General features: G+C 35.0%; 1 long non-coding RNA gene across 2 annotated transcripts; it reads left to right on the top strand.

Moving 5' to 3' along the window:
* The first annotated feature begins 4,187 nt into the window (after positions 1-4,187).
* On the top strand, positions 4,188-12,119 carry LOC111191430 (uncharacterized). Of its 2 annotated transcripts, none has more exons than XR_007424498.1 (4): positions 4,188-4,448; positions 6,248-6,344; positions 8,318-8,430; positions 11,921-12,119. It is a non-coding gene; the product is annotated as an uncharacterized LOC111191430 (long non-coding RNA). The 2 variants fall into 2 exon arrangements; XR_007424499.1 differs by lacking the exon at positions 4,188-4,448 and adding an exon at positions 4,493-5,358.
* The last annotated feature ends 2,945 nt before the right edge of the window (positions 12,120-15,064 follow it).

The raw sequence follows: 15,064 nt of genomic DNA, 5'->3' as shown, positions 1-15,064 counted from the left end.
CGATAGATATAAGAGCTCATTTGTGCCAGCTTCTATAAAGCTCTTAAACAATAAGGTATAGGGTCAGTGCAACACAACTTATGGTTGTGTCTGAGAGAATGTGCAATATAAGCAATCTCAGGGGTTGTGCGGTACAGTCTGTGTTGGGTTAGAGGGTATGTGTAAAATAAGCAGGGGTTGTGTAATTTTCTGAAATGTACAACTGATGTTTTTATTAATTTATTTTGATTTATTGATTTATTTATTTGCAGCAGGATGTATCTATGTGAAGTCCAAGGAAAATTTCCCCTTTATCTCGAACACTATACACATACAAAAATAACTGTGTATTTGAACACATCTGTCCAGCCATATCATAACTATCTCTGCTATTTAGTAATACCAGTCTACTGTGTATATGTAAAAAAAAAAAATATATATATATATATATATATATATATATATATATATATATATATATATGCTTATAAACAGGTCTTTATCTAACGTATCTCCATTCACAACGATTACTGTACGTTTATTACACTCTGTAACTGTAGGGGGAGCCCACAAGATAAAAATATCAATCCTACATAGTGGAGCTTTAAAATTAAATAAGCAGCTTAATCTCAGTAACTGAGTAAGTTTTTTATCTCTCTTTTTTTGAGAGAGATTTTATTAGAGAGTTTTGTTTTTAGAGAGCGTTTTTTTTTAAAGAGGGATTTTTATTTTGAGAGAGAGTATTTTTATATAACAGGACAGAACATATATATTGATTTGTATAAACAGAACCACAACATACCTGCACACACAAAAATTATCCCAGCTGATTATTTAGCGTCTGCAACTGCACATAAATCTATAAAATATGGAATAAAGAAAAATATCTCTTCTGGTGCCAAAACGGCCGATACACAGAGCTGAATAATAATAATTTTGTAAGAATCTATATTATTTTATGTAGTTCATTTTTTTAAATTATTTTTTCAACTTACACTTACAACCCAACGGACAGATTTTACATCCAAAATCGCACCTTGTGTTCTCAGCTTAATTACTCAGGAATGCCTTCATACATCAGCTAAATCCCAGTGTGGTAAAGCATCTGCGAGAAATCCATTGGAAATGCACCTTAAAAAAAGGATCTACTTAAAACATTTACTTCTAAAAATAACTTCATTACTTCAAAGGAGAACTCCGGTGTAAAATTGACTTTTTTTGTAGTAAAAGCATGATAAAAAGTTTTTACCTTTAATCAATGATGCTAGCTTCAGCTCGGAGCAGAGCCATTACTGTACTGATACATATATATACAGAGACTCCGCATAGAGTAGCTGCCGGCGCCAAGCGACAGACTATGTGGTGTTTATGTATATATATAGTAACATAGACATGTATATACACAGACTCCGCATAGAGTAGCTGCCGGCGCCAAGCGGCAGACTATATGGGCTTTATGTATATATATATATGTCTATGTTATTACCAGGACAGTAATGGTGCCACTCAGAGCTGAAGCTAGTGTTATTCATCAAAGGTAAGAACTTTTATCGTGTTTTACTACAGCAAAAGTCCATTTTACACCTGCGTTCTCCTTTATTAGCATGAGAGGAGCAGTTACCAAGAACTGCTATTCTATGTTGAACCCTCCTCTTTTATCCGGGCTTGGGACCGGCAAAGTGACCTTAAAACAGACACTTTGGCAGAGTTACTATTTTTTTTGCAGCGAGAACCTTGGTGTTGTCGCGTTTCTCCTGTCGACGCAGGAGAAGAGAAGGGATTTCTCCAGGAGATCCTTCTATTATGATCTGTAAAATATAAATCAAGAGATCTTGATTCAGGCCTAAATTTATAAGCTCGATCTGATGACGTCATCGCCACGCGCGCGTTCTGAGTGGGAGAGCGCGCACGTTCTGAGTAGGCGCGCGCGTCGGGAGCGAGATGCTTGTTTTAGTACTTCTAATACACTTACACTTACTGTAGTGTATTATATAGTATAATTAATGTACCTCCAATACACTTACATTACATTACACTCAATATTCCACTGTGAAAATGCACAACAATCACAAATATAAAATAAATATAAGCATGACATATTATCAAAAATAACAAATATAATAATGTGAAATAAATATAATCAAATATTATAAATTATTAATTCATTTTTATTTACTACATACATACTGAAGTCAGTTATTAGCCATCTTTCAGTGCTAAATGTTCTTAAAACAGCAGCGTTTAAACTGTCAGTAATTCTGCTGAGTGCAGAGGACGCACTGATACAGTAATTTATCCAGACAGAGAACAACTACACAGTCAAATCTATAGTGTTAAAATCACAGTGTAAACATATTTTTACTCCCTGGGTGTTATTCTAACAACTCTCAGTGTTACAATTCATATACAACCCCTGGCAAAAAGTATGGAATCACCAGTCTTGGATGAGCACTCCTTCAGACATTTCATTCTGTAAAACAAACTCTGATCAAAAACATGATACAATAATAAGGTCATTCCAAAGTGCAACGTGTTGGCTTTCAGGAACACTCAAAGAAATGAAGAAAAAACATTGTGGAAGTCAGTGAATGTTACTTTTATTGACCAACCACAGGGAAAAAAAATATGGAATCACTCAATTCTGAGGAAAAAAGTATGGAATCATGAAAAACAGATAAACAAGATGATTCAAAATACATCACTAGTATTTAGTTGCACCACCTTTGGCTTTTATAACGGCTTTCAGTCTCTGAGGCATGGACTTGATGAGTGACAAACAGTATTCTGCATCAATTTGGTGCCAACTCTCTTTGATAGCAGTTGCCAGATCAGCTTTGCAGGTCGGAGCCTTCTTGTGGACCATTTTTTTCAATTTCCACCACAGGTTTTCAATTGGGTTGAGATCTGGACTATTTGCAGGTCATGACATCGACTGAATGTGTCTTTCTCCAAGGAATGCCTTCACTGTTTTTGCCCTATGGCACGATGCATTGTCATCTTGGAAAATTATTTCATTATCTCCAAACATCTGTTCAATTGAAGGGATGAGAAAACTGTCCAAAATGTCAATGTAAACTTGTGCATTGATAGAAGAATTAACCACAGTCATCTCCCCAGTGCCTTTGCCTGACATGCAGCCCCATATCATCAAGGACTGTGGAAATTTGGTTGTTTTCTTCAGGCAGGCCTCTTCATAAATCTCACTGGAACGGCACCAAACAAAAGTTCCAGCATCATCACCTTGTCCAATGCAGATTCTTGACTCATCACTGAAGATAACTTTCATCCAGTCATCCACAGTCCATGATTGCCTCTCCTTAGCCCACTGCAGTCTTGTTCTTTTATGTTTAGGTGTCAATGATGGTTTTCTTTTAGCTTTCCTGTATTGAAATCCCATTTCCTTTAGGCGATTTCTTATGGTTCGGTCACATACATTGGCTCCAGCTTCTTCCCATTTATGCTTCATCTGTTTAGTTGTACTTTTTCGGTTTTCAAGACAAATGGCCTTAAGTTGCTTGTCTTGACGCTTTGATGTCTTTCTCGGTCTACCAGTACGCTTGGCTTTAACAACCATTCCATGCTGTTTGTATTTGGTCCATATCTTGGATACAGCTGACTGTGAACAGCCCACATCTTTAGCAACCATGCGTGAAGAGTTACCTTCTTCAAGAAGTTTCACAATCCTCTCTTTTGTTTCAAGAGACATTTCTCTTGTTGGAGCCATGGTTCTTGCCACTCTAATTCGTCCAGCAGCCCTCCAAGGTGTCATGACTGCAGGTGTTTTTAACTGCAGACTAACGAGCAGATCTAATCTGAGGCAGGTGTCCATTTAGGGAAAGGAAATTGACTGGGTGTGTCCTTATTTTCTACCTTCAATTTGAGTGATTCCATACTTTTTTCCTCAGAATTGAGTGATTCCATATTTTTTTCCCTGTGGTTGGTCAATAAAAGTAACATTCACTGACTTCCACAATGTTTTTTCTTCATTTCTTTGAGTGTTCCTGAAAGCCAACAAGTTGCACTTTGGAATGACCTTATTATTGTATCATGTTTTTGATCAGAGTTTGTTTTACAGAATGAAATGTCTGAAGCAGTGCTCATCCAAGACTGGTGATTCCATACTTTTTGCCAGGGGTTGTACAATTGGTATTATTTTCCAGAGTTAACAAATAATTTTTAATCCGCTCAGTGTTTTTCTGTCTCACAAACTCCGCCTCCAAACTTTACTACACTCCCATTTTCTTTGTGATTTAGCGATAGGAGGATGTGTGTTTTTCCATCCTCAAAATCTCCTTTAAATTAAATATATTTTGTATTGTTTTACAGTGTAATAAATGTGTTTTTTTTAACTCTAAATATTGTTTAAATGCATTTCCATTAATCCTGTGGAATCATTTTTGGGCTCCTTATTTTTTTTTCACAGCTCTAGTTCTGCACCTGCTCGGATTAACTGCTCTTCACAGACGATGGTAAGTTAAATTAAATATGAATGTGCTGTTATTAGTAGTTGGTAGCTAGCTAGCTAACCTAACTAACGCTAGCTGAGGTGGTGAAACGGGAAATTTCTTGCAGTAAACTGGTTAGCTAATCTATCTGAGGAGAAGAATTAACCTACGTTCTCTTAAACTACTAAACTTGCTCAGCTAACGTTAGCTGATGTGAAATAGGGACTTTTTAAAAGAAACAGTTAAGCTAGCTGGTTAGCTAGCTAGCCCTGAGGCGGAAGGTTTCTCACAAGTTAAACAAAAAGTGCGGGAAAATGCGTTTAAGAAACAGCTAACGCAGCTGATTAGCTAGCTTTAACTCGGGTTAAATGGGGGAATATCTTACCAGAAAAGGCTAGGTTAGCTTAGCTAGCTAGTTAGCTAGCTAGTTAGTTAAATGAAACGGGCAACTTATCGCGAGAAAAAACAAAACTAAAGTTAACCAGGTTAGCTAGCTAGCTGAGGCGAAATTAAAAGATTATTTCAGGAAACCACTAGCTTAGCTAGGTTAGCTATCTAGCTAAAATTAGCACGGTCGATGAATTCTGGCTTGATTCCGTTTGAAGTTCCAGCATGTAGGCTAGCTAGATAACTTCTGTAGCTGCCATTTAAGGTGGATTTTTTTCTGGTACACCTTAAACTATGCAATATGTAATTTTTTTTTTTTGGCTTGCTTGACTCCCTATCACAGAAATAAATATTGCTCTATTCACCACGGGCTGAGACACAATATCGTGTACTATTGCTGTGAAATTTCCCGTTCCTCCTTAAATTATGTAATATTTTAACGCTGTTTAAGGTGGAACGGGGAAATTATCAGTATAGGTTATCTGCTTCATAGCTGTGTAAGAGAGAGGTGTGTGAAAGACGAAGTGAAAGCGAGACGGGAAAATGAGTAAGAATTCCTTTAAAATGATCCTCACTGAATGAATAACAGGACGCAACAGATATGTTTTTAGCTTGCTTGGAAGCTTGGTGTGTTTGTTTGTTTGTTTGTTTTTCCTATCTCCCTAAGTAGCTCAAATAAGCTGTTTTGGCCACATGGTTGGACAGGTTATGTTCATTATCAACTGCATCATGAAAGTATACTCTTTCTACAGACACACCAAGAGGCAGATGCCAATTTATGTATTTTTGTTTGAGGTTAGTTATCACCTGGGTTAGGCAGGTTAGTCCATCATACGCCGTAAACACTCCCACACACTCCCACACTTTCTCTTATGTTCAATATACATTTGTAAATATGTCCTGGTCAGCTTTTTGTGGCTTCTTTTGAATGTTTTGTCTTTGTAAATATTGGAATTGCAACTTATTTCATATTTGTCAGTAAAAGCTTCTATATTTGCAAAGCTCTGTTTGTGGCCTTCCTTTAATCTCACTTACTGGCACCTTATTTTATATCCAAAGTGTTGCATTTTCCCTTTTACCCCTAGACCGCAAAATGGAGGGGAAATGTAAAGAATGGGGGCTGGTCTGGATTTGCAATATAAAACTTGTGCTGTGCCATGTGTGTGAGGTGGCGGTGTAACTTTTTATAATAGTGGATATAGTGCTATTTTAACATGTTAAAGCATTTATTAAGACTGCAAGTTATGAAACTCTAGAGCTTTGTAAAAAGGATGAATTGATCGTCATAGCTGGCCACTTTAATATTCCTCTTTTTTAGGGCTTGGTTACAAAAAGATATTAAGACCTTGGTTATCCAGTCTGCTAGTTGAAGTTGGTGTGTTGTGTGTGTGTGTAGCAAATTGATGATACAACTTGTGAAGCGTCTTCTCTTGCAGAGGTGGAGGTAGAACCGGACGGAGGTCTATCACCTGTTCAGGTGTGGATAGGCCAGCTGAACCAGATGTGCAGACCACTGCACCAGGGGATACAGAGGTAAGGTCTTTTCTACCTCCTTTTGATCCTGTGACTCCTGAATCCCCTGAGTTATCCACGCCCGTCTCCGGTACGAAGCAAAGAGTAGAGCTGAGGCCCGTAGAATAAGAATATGAGTTTAAGCTGGGGCTGAAACATGAACTTGTGATACGGTAGCGTGAGTTAGAATTAAGAGAGATGAAGATCGCCTCAAACCAGCATAATTCACTGTCTTTTCCTGTTCCATACCCTACAGTGTCTAGTGATCCACCTGTTCAGCCTCCTTTAGTCCCTCCTCCTGTAGTGTCACACAGTACTGCTTTTGATGTCAGTAAAAATATTTCTTCGGGAAGTTGAAGTGGACACCTATTTTAGCATTTTTGAGCGGATAGCGTTGACTTTGGGTTGGTCTAAGGATATGTGGTCTCTGTTACTGCAGTGTAATGTAAGTTGGTTGGTAAAGCACAGGAGGTTTGCTCTGCTTTATCTCTTCAGGATAGTTTGCAGTATGATGTGGTAAAAGCAGCATGTGGTAAAACCATGCCATCTGAGGTTCTTCCAGATGAAGGTGATGAGATTCATTTGCATGATCCAACAGTGGTTTCTGATAGGCTGCCAAGCTCTTAAATCTTTGTTAGAGCTGCCTTCAATTCTAAGTCATCTAACTGATAGCCAAAGAAATGACTTGCTTGGGTTGGTGGATGAATTTCCATCCTTGTTTAATGATGTTTCTTGTGCACCATGAGATAAAATTGTCTGCACCAATTAGACAGCACCCATATGGAGCTAGCACGATTTGTCAGTAAACTTGACCTACTGAAAGGCTAGGTTGCTCCGTTAGCTTGTTTGCTTGGTTAGGTTAGCTTGTCTCATACGTCTCTGGTTCGGAGTTAGCGATGTTTAAGGTTTAAAAGGGATCTGTGCAACCTGTCATCATTAGCTAAGGTGTTTCAGTTATATTAGGCACAAACATCCCTCTTTCTCGAGCCACGAGACACAATTCATACAGCCTCCACTGCTTTTTACATTCTAATAAACTAAAGGCTAACGCACATTAGCCGTGTTAATGCACGTTTCGTGTAAATTAACGTTAACTTCAGCCCGAGTGATGGGTTAGTATATAAACACACAGAAAAGCAGCATTTTCCGTCTTTTTTCTAGTCCTCACTGTTTCTGTTAGAAAACCCTGAGGGCAGAATTATCCTCTGTCTTTGTGTTTTTAGTTTTTAACAGATAGAGAGTCTGTTGTGCTGGATATTTTACTAAATACAAAAGATTATATAATCTGTGTAGCTGTATTTAAACGAGCTAAACATTGCTGTTACTAAACTGGATGTGTTTTAAATACACTTGTTAAGTAATGTAAGTCTAGTCTACTGAAAGCCGGTAATGTTAGTATAAATCTGTACTGCAGTAGAAGTGGATAATTTCAGAAACTTGACTTTATTCGTCCCACCTCCATTACAGGTTAAAATATTTAAATGTTACACAAAAAAACATAAAACATATGTAATACATACTTTTTATATGACCAAAAATGATTAGACTAAAACTTGACTAAAACTAATAATATCCAATAGACTAAAATGTAACAAACTATTTCACGTTTTAGTCAAAAGGCTAGGACTAAAACTGTATCAAAATCACCTGTCAAAATGAACACTTTGATATACTATTGTATTTTGCTTTATGTAGTTGCCTGCATTCAGGGAGGGGAATAATCCTTTGATTAAATATAATTATATAAAAAAAATAAGGCTCTGAGTCTGCTAGTGAGCTTAGACATAACTCTCTTATTCTGTTACTTATGATTAAAGAGAAACCTTTAAGTGTAATAGAAAGTGGTTTGATTTAAAAAAAAAATGCACCTGCAACATTTCAGAGACTCCTAAATACTGTATTGGGTGATGCTCCAGATTGTTCTGCGTAAAGTATTTATTGAACTAAAAACAGCTTTTCTCGCCTTTAATGAAGCTTTTTTCTTCTTTTTACAGGCTTTAGCAGTGAGATCCCCCTCCCTCCCAGAGGTTCACCGTGGATCCTGACGCCTCCTAGAAGAGGAGCCAATCAGCAGCATCTTCACACCTGTAGAGACACTTTCACACAGGTAAATACTTCAGACTTTACCCTTACTGTCCAGTTCTAGGCTTCTATTTAGTGATGGGTAAATAAGGCCGTATCTACAGTGTTGCCGACTTATATTTAGAGACTTTTCAGACCCTCTAGAGACTTTTTTAGTAAAAAAAAATTGGCAACAAATCTAGCGAGTTTTTGTGGAGTTATTGGAGACTTTTAGAGACTCTGAGATAAACACATGCTCTTCAGTTACTGTCCTCAGCGTGAGCCCCGCCCACAACACTCACAGTGCCGTCTCTCACAGTCAGACCACACCCACACCGCTCCACCAACACACTAAATCTGAGCATGCCCAAAGCCGCCGCTGACTGACCCCGCCCCCTATTTACAGATCAGGAATATAAATATAACTGCGTCTTCAGTGTGAAACAAAAATCACTGAATTTGACTAGCTGTAGCTCATTATTCAACAATTTGTCTACAATAGGTTTGAAAATAAAGAAAACTTAAGAAAACTGTGGAAAAAAATGTAGAATAAAAGTTCTGACTAACTGCTGCTCTTATAATAACATTTAACAACAAGGAAAAAAACGTAGTCATGTAATTTACATAAAAATGGAATTATTTAGAGAAGTGACTGCCTATGTAAAAAACAACAGAATTTGTTCATTTGTAACATTTCAAACATATTTATGGTGGTTTTTACTCACTTTTGTTCTCTCCCACAAGGTTAATCCTTTACAGCTTCAAAAACATGTATTATGGAAATTAGGCAATGATGTCATTTAGCAACTTTTAGAACAGCCAATAGCTAATCTCCTTACTGAGGAGTGCAACACTACTTATGTAACTTTAAGACTTTCCTTAGAATTGTGCTGAAAATGACTGGAAGCTTTAAATCTTCAGTATCTTTTAATAACAGACCTGAAGCTCACTGTAACTCTGAGACGCTTCAAATCCCAGATCAACAGTAAAGCTTTTAAAAATCCCAGATCAACAGTAAAGCTTTTAAAAATCCCACATCAACAGTAAAGCTTTTAAAAATCCCACGTCAACAATAAAGCTTCTAAAAATCCCATGTCAACGATAAAGCTTTTAAAAATCCCACGTCAACAATAAAGCTTTTAAAAATCCCACGTCAACGATAAAGCTTCTAAAAATCCCACGTCAACGATAAAGCTTCTAAAAATCCCACGTCAACGATAAAGCTTTTAAAAATCCCACATCAACAGTAAAGCTTTTAAAAATCCCACATCAACAGTAAAGCTTTTAAAAATCCCACGTCAACAATAAAGCTTTTAAAAATCCCACGTCAACAATAAAGCTTCTAAAAATCCCACGTCAACAATAAAGCTTTTAAAAATCCCACATCAACAATAAAGCTTTTAAAAATCCCACATCAACAGTAAAGCTTTTAAAAATCCCACGTCAACAGTAAAGCTTTTAAAAATCCCACGTCAACAGTAAAGCTTTTAAAAATCCCACGTCAACAATAAAGCTTTTAAAAATCCCACGTCAACAATAAAGCAATAAACAAAAAGAGAGAGAGAGAGAGGCGCAGCGCATTTTGTCTGATTTCTCTTGATTAATTATCAGTACATTTGTTGGCTTTAGTAAGTTTAATAACATTAATTTTACTACACTTGTGCGTGTCCGTTTTTTAAATTATTATTTTTTTTTTTTAGAAGACAGATGTTATTCTGCGTGCAATGCTGCCTGCGCTGCGCCAAGTTCCACTTGGTGTGCCTGGCGACATTTTAGAGCGCTGGACAAGATTTTAATTCATGAATTAATATATTTAATATTTTAATAAATTTGCCCTGGTGATAAAAAATTAATTCTAACGTATAGCTTTATATTTCTGTGTATTTCAAATGTTTTAAGTTTTATATAATTGACGGGCAGCACCAGACGCCGACAATGTGCTTTATTTTTCGGATATAAAAGTGAAATTCAGTTAAATTATAGCAAAGTTAAATAAAATAAATTTATGTTTAGTCAAAGTTCTTTTCTCTTTTAATTTTCCATTTCAAAAACTCCAGCATTTGAGTGAGAAAAAGCATCTGTTGAAATTCTTAAACAGCAGAATGCCTGTCTGCTTTATTAAGTTATTTAGTCTGTGTACTAAACATAAATATAAATCCTTATAACTGACAGAAATAACTATAACTAATAATAATTTATAGTTACTGTGCAGATTTTAAAGTATATTTTATTTTTATAGTTGATAGCTGAAGGCTCTGGGTGAGATTTATTTTTATGTGGTAAAGAAGTGATGGTATGGGGTATTTTGGAGTGCAGGGCGCAGGGTGATCAATCGCGCAAAGCTTTTTTCCGTCGCCAAGATAGAAACACGCCAGAAATTTACCTGAACACACATCATTTCCAGACCACCACGGCCATCTGCGTTAATATATTCCAAAAGTCCAACGCTATTTTAAGGATGCGTGCAAGACGTAAAAATAGACTGTTGACGGGTGGCAACGCGCCACGCTACACGCCTTGCGCGGGGTGTATGATAGGGCCCTTTGTCTGTATGCACGGCGTGTGGGAAATGGTAACGGCGTTATAGTTACAGTCACAGTAATTAGTTAAATTACTCGTTACTGAAAAAAAGTAACAGCGTTAGTAACGCCATTTATTTCAACGCCGTTACTCCCATCACTGCTTCTAAATGTATGCAACCCTATATTCTAAATATGCTTACAGTAAAATTAGAATATATTTAATAATGATTATTACAACTGCATCAATATTTATTATACACCAGGTATATTAGAGTACATGTATTAAGAATTGATGTTAAATATATGTGATCTATTTACATTAGAGTACAAATATACATACTTCTTGTTCCTGTCTTTTGTAAGTAGCACACTTCTGGTATACTTCTTTACTTCGTCGGGTATAAATATACTTTAATGTACTGTACAAAATTTGTTAAGCATGTTACCAATTTACTTAACATTTATTTTAATTAGTAGTAGTAATTTAATTTACTTTCTAAAAAAAATTTAATGATACATTGTACTTTAAGTGAACTACTGTAACAGCTGTTTTTAACACACTTTGCTAAAAATATACAAAAGTGTATTTGGAAATAAGTATTTTAGAAGTATATTGAATTACATTAAACTAAAAGTAAACTAGATGTATTTTATATGTACATTTTTTGATCCTGTAATTATTTAAGAAAACCCTGTGAAAAAAATACATACACTTACATTGCATGGGTTTTTAGAAATGTTTATATATATATATTATACACAATAAAGTCGCCACCAATAAAAAAAAAGGTCCCACACGCTAATATTTGGTGGAGACTTTTATTTTGGAGATACAGTGTATCCGCCTAGCTTAATACAACCAAGCTTTAATCTAAGAACTAGTTAGCATCAAATGGTTAGCATATTTTAAAGCTCTTAAACATGGGGGGGGGGGGGGGTAGACCTAATTCTGCAGTAGTATTTATTTCTGTGTTAATTTAAAACAGTAATTGTGATTTTTTTTTTACCCCACAGATCAAGTGATAAATCAGTTTCCAGAACTACAGTCCAAGATGTTAAAAACGTCCTGAGGTGAAAGTGCAACATAACCAGAGCTACAACACAGAGAAAAAGGCTGTGTGAATGTAAAAGCTTATTCTACAAGCACAGCACTATTTTACATATTTAAATATGTTCTGTTTTTGTGTTTTAGAATAATGGTTTAAGAATTGTATGTGATTTTTTTTTTACGAAGTGACAGAAAATGAATGTAATTTTTGTTTTTGAATTTTGATTTTGTCAGAAGTGGAAAATATATATGTTTAAATAAAGTGTTCTGCATTCACTACACTGCTGTGCATGTTCTATATCACAGTATCCTGACCGGGTTTTCTTGTTACACCATATGGCTATTTTGTCACACTATATGATATAAACTGCATTGAAATACATGAATAATGCTCTTAAATACGTATGTTATAGCTAATAGTTAAGTGTTTAAAATATTTCATTAGTTTAACAAATTTTGATACTATATTATTCACAAATATAATATTTATACAGCAACACTCACTCATTCATGCAGATTCAATTACTTACTCAGTTACTGCTGAACCCAAAGGAAAAGTTCAATCTGACCCAGAGTCAGTTCACTGTAGCACACCTGAACATCCAATAAATACATATTATAAATACATGGTTCTTCTGTTTGTTTCTTTAAGTAGAAGCCAAATGTGACCATGTTTACTGGCACACTGTTTTTAACAATACATCCACAGCTTTCTGATTGTGCATTGTTTTTTTTTCGTTCTAGAAATAATTATTTTTATTATATTAATAATAATAATTAAAATAAAAGAAATAATCCATTAAATATAAAAAGGTTCAATGATTTAATAAAGATTATTGGAATGTCTGTAGCTAGCATTTAACAGATAAAAAAAAGTGCAAAATCTAATACATACAGTAAGTGGATTATTAATGTCTTAATAAACTTTCTTCACTATGCTGAGTAGAATTTACTTGTTCTTCAGCAATTTTGTGATTCTGCTGTAACTGAAATTGATTTCAGTTACTAAACAAACCAAGTTTGTCTGTTTGCTAAATGCAGCTAACACAGATTTATGCATATAGATTGTTGTGTGGTGTGATTCGTCATATGGCGTGACATTCAGAATAATAAAAACTCTTCAATGTGACATATAAGGAATAGTGCCAGCAAAGGTTAAAAGAACTTTGGTACTTTTATAAAAAGTTATTCCCAAAATAATTGAAAGTATATTGAAATAATTAGATTAAACGTCTTTATCTGTGTGTAGATAGTAAAAAATATGCAGGTAACATATTTGCATGTGAACAATGCTATACTTTTATATAGTAATGATAAATAATCAGGATAAATTGACTTACATTATCACATTATACTCATTTTTAATTTTATATATATATATATATCTGTTAAATATATATATATATATATATAAATGTATATATATACATTTTTTAGCCAAATATGTCAACCACCAAAATACTGTATCTCTCTCACAACAGAGGCAAATATTTATTCGCTTAAAATTACAAAACTATAATAGAAGACACTCCCACGTGTAATAATAACATATAACAGCCTTGCATAACATACTTTTTGATTTACATTTTAAAAAAGAAAACACACAAACAGTGTATTTTGAAAACTTGGTGAATTGTTTGTATTGAATTGGCGTTATTGCTGCCATCTCTGGGTGAACATCCCTTAAGAATAAAACTATAATGTTAATAATGCACTATATAGTAAACACAATTACTAATATGCTTTACACAAACTAGAGTTTTCATATTATTACACAAATTAATCTTTTTTTCTGTAAAAATCAATATATACGCTAACATAGGGATTATTAATATAGCGTGTAGTAGTTGCAAGTTGCACCAAATGATGGCCCAAATAACTTAACATTTTTTAATACGGTTTTTGGCTATTTTCTAGCTATAAGAGGACGCTGAAAAAAACATTCCACCTTAAACAATACATTCGCCATATACATTTAAGGTGGAATAAAAAAAATAAAAAACACTTTTTTTTTTTTAGCAAATCTAAGATTAGACCACTTAGTTACTGTCAGAAGAAGGCACTTAAGGCTTACATTTGTACAATATTATTTTTAGTGTTCTTATTTATTTATTTGTCGACTTTTTTCACCAAGACGCAGAAATAACATCCCACCTTAAACAATGCAAGGGCTATAGACCTGCTGCTCCATTTAAGGTGGAACGAAAAATATACATACTTTTTTTAAAATCTAATCTAAAGTTAAACCCCTCTAATTTAGGCTTGCTTTTGTACGTTATTTATTTTATTTCTTTTTTGCAGTTTGTTTCGCTTGGCTGATTTTGTTTTTGTTTTTCCATGGCGCAAATGAAATTCCACCTTAAACAATACAGGCGCCATAGACTTGCTGCACCATTTAAGGTGGAACGAAAGAAAATCGCCAAGCGAAATATTCACAAATATATATAAATAAATGGATAAAAATAACGAACAAATATATTTAATATTTAAAAATACGAACGATATTTAAATGCCTTAATGGCAGTAACTATTTGGGTTAGCTAAAAAAGTGCAGCAGGCATATGGCGCGTGTATTGTTTAAGGTGGACTGTCAATTCATCTTACTAACATACGCGCCATGTACCTGCTGCACCATTTAAGGTGGAAGGGAAAAAATCGCCTAGAGAAATATCTACAAAATAAGAATAAAAATAAATAATACTAATTAAAATAATAATAATAATAACGTACAAATGCATGTTGTAAATGCATTAATCAGCCAAGTAACTAAGTGGTTTCGTTTTGGGTTAGCTAAAAAAAAGTTGTTTTTTTTGTTCCACCTTAAATGGTGCAGCAGGCATATGACGCCTGTATTGTTTAAGGTAGACTGTCAATTCAGCTTAAATAACATAGGCGCCATGTACCTTCTGCACCATTTAAGGTGGAATGGAGAAATTAACTTTTGACCTGTAGGCAGATGAAGGCATTTAAAGCTTGCATATGTACGCACGCGCTGACTTCTGTCTCTACCAGTCTCTTTTCATTCTTATTAGTCTAACGTGAGGAGAGCGCGCGTGCAGCAGCCGAATCCTAATGCGCCGATCAAAAAGGGGCGTGTCCACGAACACAGC

Source organism: Astyanax mexicanus, chromosome 1 (genome assembly GCF_023375975.1).
Source record: "Astyanax mexicanus isolate ESR-SI-001 chromosome 1, AstMex3_surface, whole genome shotgun sequence".
In the NCBI taxonomy this organism is placed as follows: domain Eukaryota; kingdom Metazoa; phylum Chordata; class Actinopteri; order Characiformes; family Acestrorhamphidae; genus Astyanax; species Astyanax mexicanus.
Note: the sequence above shows the minus strand (reverse complement) of the source record. Positions and strands in the feature narration are given on the sequence as shown.